Below are 13,237 nucleotides of genomic sequence, written 5' to 3' on the forward strand. Positions count from 1 at the left end.
CTTTCTACCATTTTTGTATATTGCTGTTATTAAATTTTTTAAGGATGTATTTGGAGATCTCATGGCACCCAATTACCAGAATTTTTGGCTGCTTATTATAATTTTGTCTACATTTTTATAAAGTAAATTTAAATTGAACTGTGGGGCAAGTATATTTGAATAATAACAGCGGGATAAAACCCCTTGTATTTGTTAGTGTGTTTCGTGAACACCTTCGTAAATTTGGTCCAACCCGGGCTAGTTATGCTCCTGTCTGTTTTCGTTGCCACGATCCAATCACGGGATAGAAACTTTGCCCGGGCATTTGAGCATTTTGTTCATTGACCTTCACAGCTTGTGACGTAACCACAACGTCGCTGTCGCTTAGTGCACGCAATGATCGCTTGCCCGTTCGCTATATGCTCTGTCCTCTCGGGACCAGCGTGAGCACCTCTGAGGTAAATGAAGGCTCATCCGCTGTGTGTCTCGTACTACAGCGAAGTGCACTGAACGCGCCTTAAGCAGACAAGCGCCTAAAGACAGTCCCGTACTATGAACCACTTCCAATGTGCGCATGCGTAAGACAGCAGGCAAGTAGCGAGGAACAGCAAGCTACAGGCGCGCATTTCGACAGCAGAAAGAAAACGAGTAAAAACCAATAGGGTCTGCGCAATTACTGACGTCGGTAATATGCCGTGTAATACAGATAGTGTTTTCAAGCTGGCGAATGAGCACAAGTTTAGCACGCAGTTATAGTCGACGGGGAGTTTATTCACAAGACAGCAAGCAACAGAAGCAATCGTGAACTTTGAAAACGAACACTCACAATTTCTGAAAGAAAGTGAACATGATATTTTACGCGCACATTTATCTACACAGTATCAGAGCGCTGCTGCCGCTTCAGAAACGATTGCTGAACACAAGTTTTATTATAAATAAACGTATGAATCCCACTACCCTGAGGTTTCTGTGAGTTTCGCGCTCTATCTTCCAGTTTCAGAAGATATTTCTGTTTTACATACCTCCGCAAAAGAGTTCTTGCTTCATACACACTACCACACTCAGAGCAAGTAAACATACTGAACTCATGTTGTTTAAGTCATCAGTCTATAGACTGGTTTGATGCAGCGCTCCATGCCACCCTATCCTGTGCTAACCTTTTCATTTCTACGTAACTACTGCATCCTACGTCTGCTCTAATCTGCTTGTCATATTCATACCTTGGTCTACCCCTACAGTTCTTACCACCTACACTTCCTTCAAAAACCAACTGAACAAGTCCTGGGTGTCTTAAGATGTGTCCTATCATTCTATCACTTCTTCTCGTCAAATTTAGCCAAATCGATCTCCTCTCGCCAATTCAATTTAGTATCTCTCCATTTGTGATTCGATCTATCCATCTCACCTTCAGCATTCTTCTGTAACACCACATTTCAAAAGCTTCTATTCTCTTTCTTTCTGAGCTAGTTATCGTCCATGTTTCACTTCCATACAATGCCACACTCCACACGAAAGTCTTCAAAAACATCTTTCTAATTCCGATATCAATGTTTGAAGTGAGCACATTTCCTTTCTTAAGACAGCTCATCCTTGCTTGTGCTAATCTGCATTTTATACTGAACTCATAGATTAGGCATATTGCCTATCTTCTTATTCACAAAAATCACACAAAATGAATCAGAACAACAACGAAAGAAAGAAAAGAAACGATCAAAACGAAATAAAACCACCCAATAACGATAGCCACCTTGCGATAATGGCAATTGTTAACTCGAGCAGTTACATTAGCGCGGTCTCGTTCAGTTACAGGTAGAGCATGGAAGCGCGCATGCGCGTTTCGTGTTTGGCTCATAGTACGATGCTGTCACTAGGCTATAGTCTTCAGCAGTTGCTTGCAATGCAATACCCAATGCCCGAAGGTCAGTCTGTCACTCCAGTTGTAAGAAGGCAGGGAGTGGAGGTTGACACTGGTCGAATATTTGTTGCGTGCTTCACACTCTAAAGAGAATATTTGCTTTTTATTATTGTTTTATGAAACAGAAATGATCAGTATTTGATTTGATTTTGTGTTTCGTTTTTCCGTGCTGAAGGTGATATGTTTATATTTATTATTATTATTATTATTATTATTATTATTATTATTATTATTATTATTATTTAAATAGTTCTGAAACAGAATTGATCATTATTTCGGTTTCACACACTAGACAGAATGTTGTTGTTTTCCTTGTTGTTTAAATAAAGCATGATTGGCTTAAATACAATATATCAAATGCCTAGCTGTCGTCCTTTACCTCGTTCTGTGGTTGCATTTACTGAATATAAACATTTCTAAGAGAGTAAGGTCTTACATTTGGACTTAGTCGTGTGGTTACCCTGCTCTGCTTTCTTCTACTACTGTAGCTGAACCTTTATGCTTGCACTCTATACGTTCTGATGGTATTTGAGTTTACCATGCCTGACATACAGCACCGGAGGCGTACGCACAATAAAATATTCTATACAGCTGGCTTTGCCATACATTTCCGGGACAGGTGGCTGCAAAACTTAGTAGAATATATTAAGTGATTTTCTGCTTCATCAGGAAGTTCCAGGGAAAAGCTGAAAAACACTATTTCATCTTAACTACCTCAGCTGATCTCTAATACACACTTCAGAATACATGGTACGGCAGTAGGCCTATAAGTTCACAGAATTAATTCACATGCACAATTAAGACGACCCAGCCGTGAACGCCGTTGAAAGCGCTGCTAAAAAAAATCACGTTTTTACTTGCCCTTAACTATATTGCATGAATGCATAGTGGGATGGGGATTGGATTGTTACGGCAATAACATGTCCTGCTTTATGTAATAGAAGGCTCCACTGCCATTCGGGTGTTTCGGAGGCGTCAGCCTCAGCATCATTTGAGAAGTAAGTGTGCCTCAATTCAATGTGTGTGAAGGTTGGTCTGTGTAGCGTGTAGTGTTTACAAATCATGGCTGATCATGTGGCCGGTGGAAGGAAACGAGGAAATCCGTTGTCATCGAAAGAAGTCACTCTTGCATTTGCACTGCTTCAAGAAACCTACAGGCAAAGATACGGTGCCCAAATGCTAGATGTTTATCAGAATGCTATTTCTTTATCTACGAAAACGTTGCCAGGAGACTGGAATATTAGGAGAAGCCCTGATATGGGCCACCAAATGAAAACAAACCCATGGCAGGATCGTTTTTTGAGTCTACAAGCTATCCGAAACCGCTACGTTACAGCACGAACACTACAGATGGACTTACAGCAGGCTTCTGGAGTGCCAGTTAGGGACCATACAGTCAAGAGACAGCCTTCAGGAGGCCGATTTAAGATCCTGACGACTCGCTTAAGTACCTGCACCGGACAGACGACATCGAGCCAGGGGACTGCATTTTGCTAGAGATCATCTTCACTGGCAGCTAAGACACTGGCTTCTTGTGCTGTTCTCCGATGAATCCCGTTTGACGTTTTATCGTTTGGTCGACTGCGAGTCTGGAGAAGGCGTAGGGAGCGATTTCATCGGACAGCTGTACAATCTACCGTTCCTAACAGAGATAGATCTGTTACGGCGTGGGCAGTCGTAAGTCTTGACACGAAATCCGATTCTCCTGATCATTCGCAATGGATCCTTTACTGTTCGACGGTACATTGTCGAAATCCTAGTGCCACAAGCGAATCGTCCCGCAATGCGACTTGAAGAAAACGCAGTATTCATGCATGATATTGCTAGATCGCATGGCGCCAATATAGTTTGGAGATTCCTGCAAGAGCAACACGTGCAACGAATGGACTGCCACCCAAAAGTCTCGACTTGAATCCGTTCAGACAAGTCTGAGACCAACTGAAGTAACGCTCCGGAGCAAAAAAACCACCACACTAAACACTACAAGCCCTTGAAGTCCATTTGGAAGAGTGGGGCGTCTGCCTCAACTGAACCTGCGGTTCCTTGTCAGAAACGTGAATCTCTTATTCATGCGGGGGGGGGGGGGCAGAACTCATTATTAAGGTCTTTTATTACTCCGTATCCATTTGCATGTATGGCCAGGGGCCACTTTGTTTTTGTCACATTGTCCATTGACGTGTATTGAGTGTCCAAAGTTTATAATCATTTCGAGGAAGATGGTATGTTTTCATTTCAATGTGCGTGCGTTTTATGAACATACAAGAAAATATATAACTCTGAAGATTGCCCAGCCTGTCGAAATTAATGCAGGATTAATGAAATTAGAAAATGCCTGAAACAAGGAACATTAAGAAACAGATTATACTGTACATGAAAACAAAATATATAATTCAGTTGCGGTCTGTTATTACATATTTCTTTTTTTCAGGTACTTTTTAATTTCATCAGTCCTGCATTACTTTCGCCAGACTAAAACATTTCACAGTTATAGATTAATTAAGTCGTAACTGAAAAGAAATGGTTTCCCCTATAACAAAACCTATACGGAATTGACTAAATTTATCTTCTGGGCGGTGTAGTTACATATATTGAAATAAAATTTTTCCGATATAGATTTACTTCAGTTAGTGGGTAGCCTTCATTTATCAATTTCCCATTTTTTCACTGAGGCTCAGGTACGTATTAAATTGTACTTTTTTTTTTTACATTTTTTGTAGTAATTGTTGAATTTTTGTTTGTGTTAATGGTTTCTTTTATATAATGAGTGGCCAAAACTCATGGGAAGATACTGAATGTGATGTTAACGAGTATCTCCTGCGCGAGCCCGCAACACGGCAACATTACGGCTAGGCATCGACTTTACAAGGTGTTGGAATCGTTCTAGAGGGATCTGGACCCACGCCTCTTGCACTGCTACCCACAATATTGATCGTGTTTAGATGGTGCGGGGTTCATGGAGCGTACGCCAGCGTCGACAGCATCCCATAAATGCTCGATTGGATTATGATCGGGGGATCTGGAGGGCCATTCCTTGGTCGTAACTTCACTGGAGTGCGCTTCCACCTGCGTGCCACCACAGACTGGTGACATGGCGCATTGTCCTGTTGAAACATGGCATCTCTAGGGCCAGAAAGGGTCTGAAAGAATGTCCACATAACATGCACCGGTCATCGCTCCCTGCAGCCTGACACTGGCCCTAATTGCGACCATGAGAACACCGACCAGACCAGAACTGAGCCACCTCCCGCCTGGACACAACCTTGTTGAAACGCAGGATCCATAGCTTCATGGGCATACGCTACACTCTCACGCGCCCATCAGCTTGAAACAACTGGAACCGGGATTCATCGGACCATACCACACGCCGCCACTGTTCCATTGTCAACTGCCGATTGCGTATCAAAGTTTACTCGGAATATGGCGGACTGTGTTTTCTTCGCAAGTTAACATACAACGTCGTAAATGCATACTGGTTTTTTCTCATTAAAATCATTTCTCTTCTTGGATTTTTAATTACCCTACAAATGTGTAATTTTTATACTTTCTATTAACAAAGGAAAGCATTGAAGTAAGATATTCAATATTACCTACACCAAAAGTGGCAGGTCACATGTTAAAGGTAAAGCCAGCCACGCTCGAGTGAATAAACATTGCCCAACAGTATCGAGCCCATCTTTAAACTCTTGTATAGTAGACTTGGCTGTAACGAACCACTTTGAAGATGCATTCTCCCAATATCGATGTCCCTGGTCCCAGAGTAAAATATGAATTTCGTGCTTTCGGGGAAGGTAGAAAGGGAAATAAGCGCAGTAATTGTAACGCCCAGAAGCCCGTAACTGGAGCTCACTAAAACTAAATATTCATGGGCCATATTTAAATAGCAAATAGGGCATGTACTCGGATAAAGTTATAGCTTGGATTTCCTAGGTCCTAGGACGTAGAGGTCGTCGCGAATATCGCAGGAAACCTAATTGTACGACTGGATTGATTTTGAATTCGCACTACTATCACTACCTTAATTCAGTTTTTTAATGTGCAAGTGAATTTTTTGTGGTATGGAAAAACATTACTACTGTATGATACATGATGCCGAGAATGAATAAGAGACTGCGACGACTTGTTTTCACCTCTTAAGAGTAGCAGGTTTCAAACTATGTAATGTTAATACAAATAACAATGTTGCAACATAAGCTATGCTAATAAGTATAATATTTAAAGCACATTCATATCTGCAAGTAATAACTGTATCGTGACCGCGAAATCGCGCCATGTCCTGCCACACACTAATGCGGAGCGAACGGACTATATTTGATTGAAATCCGCAACCTCCCGAGTATAGAGCTAATATAAAATTAATAAGCTTGTAAATTAAGACAGTAAAGAGTTTTGAACCAAGAGTTAGTGCAGGAATAAGCCTGTAATAGTTTTATTGGGTGTATAAAGGCATGTATAAATTCATATCATCTCTTGAAAGTTGAGACGAAACTAGTAATCCAAGGTTATGAATTTCATTATTGGTTCCGTATTGAATTAAGAGTATATATAATTTGACTAAGTTTTAATCCACCTACTCAATACTATACAATAATTGTAATGCCTATGTGTACATTACAGTGTATTAGGGGACTAGTTTCGACCCTGTGTGGGTCATCATCAGCCTAATTAAGGTATACTTTTTATATCCGGGAACAATATTTTGTCGTAAATTGATACGACCCGTTGCACACTACCGGTCAGGTCGATCACATTGCCGCGTAAGGTTCCATTGGTTCCATCTTGGATTGGGAATTTCACCTCTAAGTTTATATGCACGAACAGCTGTGCGAGAGAAGGTTCTTGTTCTCACTGCACTGCGTGAGGGAGACCGCATGAGTGGAGCAAGGTCAAGTGACGTCAGCTCTGCCTGTAGCTTCCCTCCCCTTAGAATTCTCTCGAAAGCATTTTTAAGCTTCTCAACGACTGGATCAATAAATTTGAGACAACACTAAATTGTAGTCCATATTTTAAAAGTATAACCCAGCAAATTTGAGATTAATCCGTCCAGTGGTTTCCAAGATATAACAAGTTAAAGTTTGGGAAGTGTTAACACCCCTTCATCACCTGACTCAGAGTGCTGCTCGCAGCCGGATGTAAATAGGTCGACGAACCGAGGTTATAGCCAGTGTGTTCTACGATTATGACAGAACGACAGTATGCTCCGTCGTGATCCGCGAAGACGTAGAAGTCACACTCAAACACTTTGAAATTGTGCGAAGACGTCGCAAGTAAAGTTACTACCGCGTCGTGACGAATGAAATGTAATAAAAATTTTCTCAGACTAAATCGTCATTGTATAATATTTACGAGTGTGTTAACCGAGTGAAGTTACAATAGAAATTGTGAATTGAAGTGTAATTGGAGATTCAAATATTTAATTTACCAGTTGACAGTATTGTGAACTTTGTCATTTTCTCGTAATTTGGTACTTTGTCATTGACTGTGACAGTATTCTAAGACATTATGTGTGATAAACTAAACTTCTAATTTATGACCATTTAAATTATTCTGAGACGCATTTCTCCTGTACTAATACAATTGTGAACTGTGTGAGATACCATTCCAGTAAACATTCAACCAATATCAGGGCTAAATGTGACTATTTCTTCGTGCATTTTCCCGAACTTTCGATCACTACTACGAGAAACTAACTGAATGTTAAAAACTTTTTATGGCAATATTAAGTCGTACGGACTCGTATTATGCAAATTCAGCCATAAAATCTTAATCTATGAACAGTATTATTCCAGAGACTGTTGTAGAGACTGGTTTTAATGACATTTTTTCAAGTGTTTTATGGACTGTGATGATTATTCTACGGTTGAAGCTAAGACGTAATCATTGACTATTATGAACTGTGACAGTGTTCAATCCTTATTTTACAAACTGTGTGTGTGTGAAAAACTGTGTCTTCCGTTTTGAAAGCGATTGTAAGTCATTACTTCATTAACCTGACTTACAAATCATACTGTACCATAGACTGTGATATTCTAAGTCACGTATTCAACGCCGTAAAACAAAAGTGAGAATACGAACTGTGCATTGAGACTTGTCAGTGTATAATACTAATCTTAATGATAATTGAGAGCTCTATAGTCCATTATTTTGTGCCAATTGAACTTTCCGTGTTCCGACATTATCTTTCAAAGAACATCGGAAATCTTGGCAAAGTGTCACGAGATTCTGCTGCGTCGAACGTCATTTCCAGCGTGGGATTAACGTGGTTTCTTCGATCATGGTACCCATCGAGGGACGTCGACGAGGGATAATAACGTGGTATCTTCATTGAACGCTGCTGGTGCTGAGTTCGAGTCTTGGCTGCACGCTGCAGAAAGTCCCAGTCACCAAGGCGCAGGACAGAACTTCACCAACACTTACAAGCAGATTCCAGGTGAATTTCTTATATTTTGAGTGAGTAATTCCACTTAGACACTAACTGACCTTTAACAAAGCACTCAGTTATCATAGTGCTCCAACAACAGAAAAGTGCTTAGTGTGAATTTCAGCTTGCTATTCATAATAATTCAAGAAGGCTTCATGTCTTACTTTTGAACTGTAAATTCTTCTTTAAAATCTTTTATAAGTTGAAGTAATTTCACGTAGATGAACTCTAGGGTTTGCAAGTGCATTATTTTATTATAAAATCAACTTAGATGAACAGCAAGTGTTTGAAAACTTTTATTTCAAGTGTGTGTTAATATTATGTTTAAAAGTATTAGAAAGACTGTAGTTCTGCATCACAAGTGATGGACTTAACGAAATTCTATGTGCAAAGTGTTATGGTGGTATTTAAATCCATTTATGAGATCTTAGATGAACTGTAGGGTGTTTAGGATCTCTAAAAAGGTGATATTTATTTTGGACATTTTTAATCAAGTGGATGTCTCTGAATACAACAGCACCGATATTTTATGTTGCAATGTTGAAAATTTTGACTGAAAATTTAATTTTGACGATTCAACTGCAGGGTGATTTTACATGAATGATTTTAATAAATGTTGAAAAAAAGATTTTACCATCTATTATTCGCCCTGCGAAACTATCCATCCCTGTACCTGCTCCAATAAGTAACGAACACTACCTGAGATCCTTCCCATGCTCCGGCCCCATTATCATTTCCTGGTAGAATATATTCAGTATTTGACAGAAGCGTAATAGAACGATAGAATTCACTAGAAGCATCTGGACTTTATATTCAGACCGGCATTTTATACCTTATCACTAGGAAATTTTAATGCATATATAAAGTGCAATATTTCGACCATTATTGTAAATAATAGTTTATAGTCTCACTGCAATGTGCAAACTTGAACATTTCACTATCTATTGATCAGTACCACGACATAATATTATCTCGCATAACATTTCATGCATTTCACCATTTTATATAAATGTTATCACATTACACGTTTTGCTCATTTGATTCATTTTATCAATTTACGACAAAATAATGTTCCTGGATATCAACATATAAAAAGTGTACCTTTAGGCTGATGATGACCCACACAGGGTCGAAACTAGTCCCCTAATACACTGTAAGGTATACATAGGCATTACAATTATTTTATAGTATTGAGTAGGTGGATTAAAACTTTGTCAATTAAATTATATGTACGAAGCTAGTAAGCCAAAGAGAGTGTAATATGGTGCAAGATTGTAACACGCGATTTGTCGGCGCCAGGCCCAGGGCAAGGCCGATATATTACATAGCTTTCAAACTTAAAACGCAGATGTAGTTGAAAACGAGAATCTTTCTAGATACAATCAGAACGGCGTGAGTCTAATGGGTGTTAAACCGACCAGTGAGTAACCCGAAAATGAGTGAGGCTAGTTGCCAGCTTAATGTGTTGTAACCAGATTAACATTCTAGAAAGCTTCAGAAAAAATATCTGTAAAAGGGTTTGAGTTACGGCGCAACAGGGTGTTCGCCATGCAGTTTGAAAGAAGCAAGATCGAGAGTACGTACCGTGAAGATGTACAGATTAGGAGGTAGATCGCAGTAGTTCCTCATGTACTTTGAGAAAGACTAGGCCTGTAGTTCACTGTGTAAATCAGAAGTTTAGTGTGCACAATAACAGGGGCAAAAAACGAGTGTTTTAAGAGAACTTTCGCCGAATGGTTTACTGAAGTAAAAATAGGACTTATCATTGTAAGTAGAATGATATACTCTGGGAGTCAGAAGACATTCATAGACTGTCTCGGTAATGAAAGTTAGAAACAAGCTTATTGCAGTGAAGTAACTGAAAGCAGTACTTTGAGAGAACTTGTCAGTTTTATTGGTGAAAGGGATTGTGTGTACATGCGTATATTAAGAGACTTAAGGGAAATTAGAACATTTCTTATCACTGAGCGAGTTGGTTGTGCGGTTAGGGTCGCACAGTTGTGAGCTTGCATTCGGGAGGTAGTGGATTCGAATCCCACCGTCGGCAGCTCTGAAGATGTTTTCCGTGGTTTCCCAATTTCAAACCAGGCAAATGCTGGAGCTGGTACCTTAAATAAGGCCATGACTGCTACCTTCCCTATCCTAACCATTTCCCCGTCGCCGAAATCCTTTGATGTGTTAGTGCAACGCAAAACAAATAGCAAAAAAGAGTACGTTCGTTCTTCCAACCAGTATGACATTTGAGAAGTTAGAGTGCTAGTATGCTAAGACATACAGGTGAGCAGTTCTCTCCTCAGAAGTAGTTGAGTTTGTAGTTAGAATCCGTCCAGTATGGTTCATATGTAAAGAACTTGCTGATCCAATAACCAGGAAGCATGGAAATCTCGAACGCAAGGTACCTACCGAGATAGTAATACGGTAGTTCAACAAATCCATAAGAGTGTGAAAAAGAAGGTAAGTGATAGAACAGAACGAAACAAGACGAAGTCTTATGCCCAACAGCTAAGCGGGAGAGGGACAATTGGGGAGAACCGAATGGGCGAGTCCTAGAAAGTAAAGGGCATATGGGAAGATTTAACCCCGGGAGGAAAATATAACGGGAAAGGTAAGATAAGTCTTGCGAAACGTTAATAATATACAGTTGGAAGGTGTACGAACACATTTAACAAGAGAATATGACCAAACGGGCTCCATCCTAGCGCAGACCGAAGAACGAAGTAAGCCTTTCAAATTTTTGATTGATGCTATGGCTGATATTAGCTTGATACGGAAGGAAAGCCTGCCCAGGAAAGAAATCCGTTACCTCAATCCAGTAATAGAATTATTGGGTGTGATGGGACGTCCAACTGACACTGGAGGTTGTCACTGTACATGTAGGAAGTTATTTCCCCGAATTTCATGTTGTAAGGGACGAGTTTCAAAGGAAGATATCCCATGGGACTGGGCATACAAGAAAGAGGACAAATAAACGTAAGCAATAGAGATTGCCCAGGTGGGAACGAAGGCACGATAACGGTCTAAGTGTCGCTACATAGGAACACACTTGGATTCCTATCGGACACAAGGAGTGAAGTGTCACTTCTAAAAGCAAAGTGTGTGCCACGAGAGGCGTGGATTAACATGCAACCTATTCTACAATTGAGAGGAATGGGTGAGGAAAGGACGAACACTCAAGGCAGGGTAAGTCTCTCAATTCTGGCAAGAATCCCTGATTTCCATATAATGGGCATTAACTTAAAGTTAACCCACGATGGACTAATTGGGAGAGATATACTAAAGGATGGCATATTATTCGGAAAGGGTTATGCTTATACTGCTTGAAAACGTTACCCCATGACAGAGAGGATTGCTAACGGCCATATGATACTTTTTGGACCGAGGGCAAAGACGATCGTTGAAGTGAGAACTAAAAGTGAATGGTAGAAGGTGTGAATGAATACAAAGAGATTTGTCCGGGGTATACGCATACGTTACAAATTGTCTAATGATAGCATCCAAATGTAGTGAGCATTTTAATTACTAGGGATACTGAAATTGAATGCAAAATCCTTTTATTTTGTGAGGATGAAGAGTTTGAAAAGAACTCCCAAACGATCCTTGAATGAAGAGAGAATAAGATCACCCGAGTAAACAGCGAGAGCCGTGAATTGCAAGAGCAGCGAGTGATTGAATAATTGAGGGCAGGTCGCTTAGCGCCTAGAGTCAGGGAGCAATTGTATACTATATGTGCTGTGTATGATGATGTTCATGGTATTAATGTTTTACAATATTTAAAGAAATGTAATAAATTGTTACAGGAATTTGTACCATAAATGCCACGAAAACCGTCTGTTGCATGACATTTCTTTGAAATTACTGACTATAAAAATCAGCAAAATGCAAATTTTGCGGCCGCATTTACGCGACTGGTTGTGTTGTATGAAATTTATGGGATCATATCAAGAGGCATCACAAGGATGAAATGAGCAGGTCGGCTTCTGCAGCAGAAAACAGCATTGCTGTATTAAGAAAAACAGTTATGTTGTGAGAAAAGGGCATTGAATAGACGGGTGGAATACCTTTATGTTGTCATACCAATAACGTGTTTAAACCTAATCGCTACAGTACATTCACTCGGTAGTTCACACTGTACAACCGGCTGATGACGTCACAACTGCTCCGCTCCTTACCGCTGCGTCCCCACCACTCCCCTCACGGGTGTGCTAGGACGACCTCTACGGGAACACATGCGGACACCCTTTCTCTTCCCCTCCCACTACTATCCAGTGGAGGGGAAGGCCTCCTTATTTTATACTGATACGATTGCGGCGGCTTCACCTACCTAAGATAGGATTATTTCACTACCTCATTCATTGCGACTCTCCACTTGACACACCGGAGATTTAACTTTTAAAGTGGCTGTACATCTATTCCTAATTCTACTCAAGAACTTACATAGATTACCCGCACACCTCCATTCTGCCGCTATCCACTTTAAAATCTTGTCTCCATTATATGGTTGAGCTAACAATTTCAACTGCTGTTCAGTCATAAATCTCAAGCTCTCTTCAACCGTTTCCTTACACACTGTCAATAAGTGGAAATCCTCTCTCTCGTCGCCACATAGTATACCCAGCATATTTCCTTTTAACTTAGTCCAGCCTCTATTCATATACATTCCTAAAACCCACCATATTAAACTTCTTATCTTCATCCTGGTCACATTAGCCACTTTCAAATTCGATAGCAGATTTAACCAGGCAAACATCTTTACGGTTGGTTGTAATTCCGCATTCGGCCATCAGCTCTTGTTCTGCAATGTCCCTTGCCCCCTCTATCACATATTTCCAGTATACTACTCTCCTTCTCTCCCAGTCTATATCGTAATAATCCCCTAAACCCATTCTATCTTAAACATTTTTTACCTTGTCTGCCCAATATTAAAC

General features: G+C 40.2%; 1 protein-coding gene across 1 annotated transcript in view; it reads left to right on the forward strand.

The window, feature by feature from the left end:
• The window catches only part of Aps (diphosphoinositol polyphosphate phosphohydrolase 1 Aps), a 465,126-nt gene that overhangs the window by 83,046 nt on the left and 368,843 nt on the right, over positions 1 to 13,237 (forward strand). The window lies entirely within an intron of this gene.

The sequence above is a fragment of the Anabrus simplex genome, chromosome 2 (genome assembly GCF_040414725.1).
Source record: "Anabrus simplex isolate iqAnaSimp1 chromosome 2, ASM4041472v1, whole genome shotgun sequence".
Taxonomy (NCBI): Eukaryota; Metazoa; Arthropoda; class Insecta; order Orthoptera; family Tettigoniidae; genus Anabrus; species Anabrus simplex.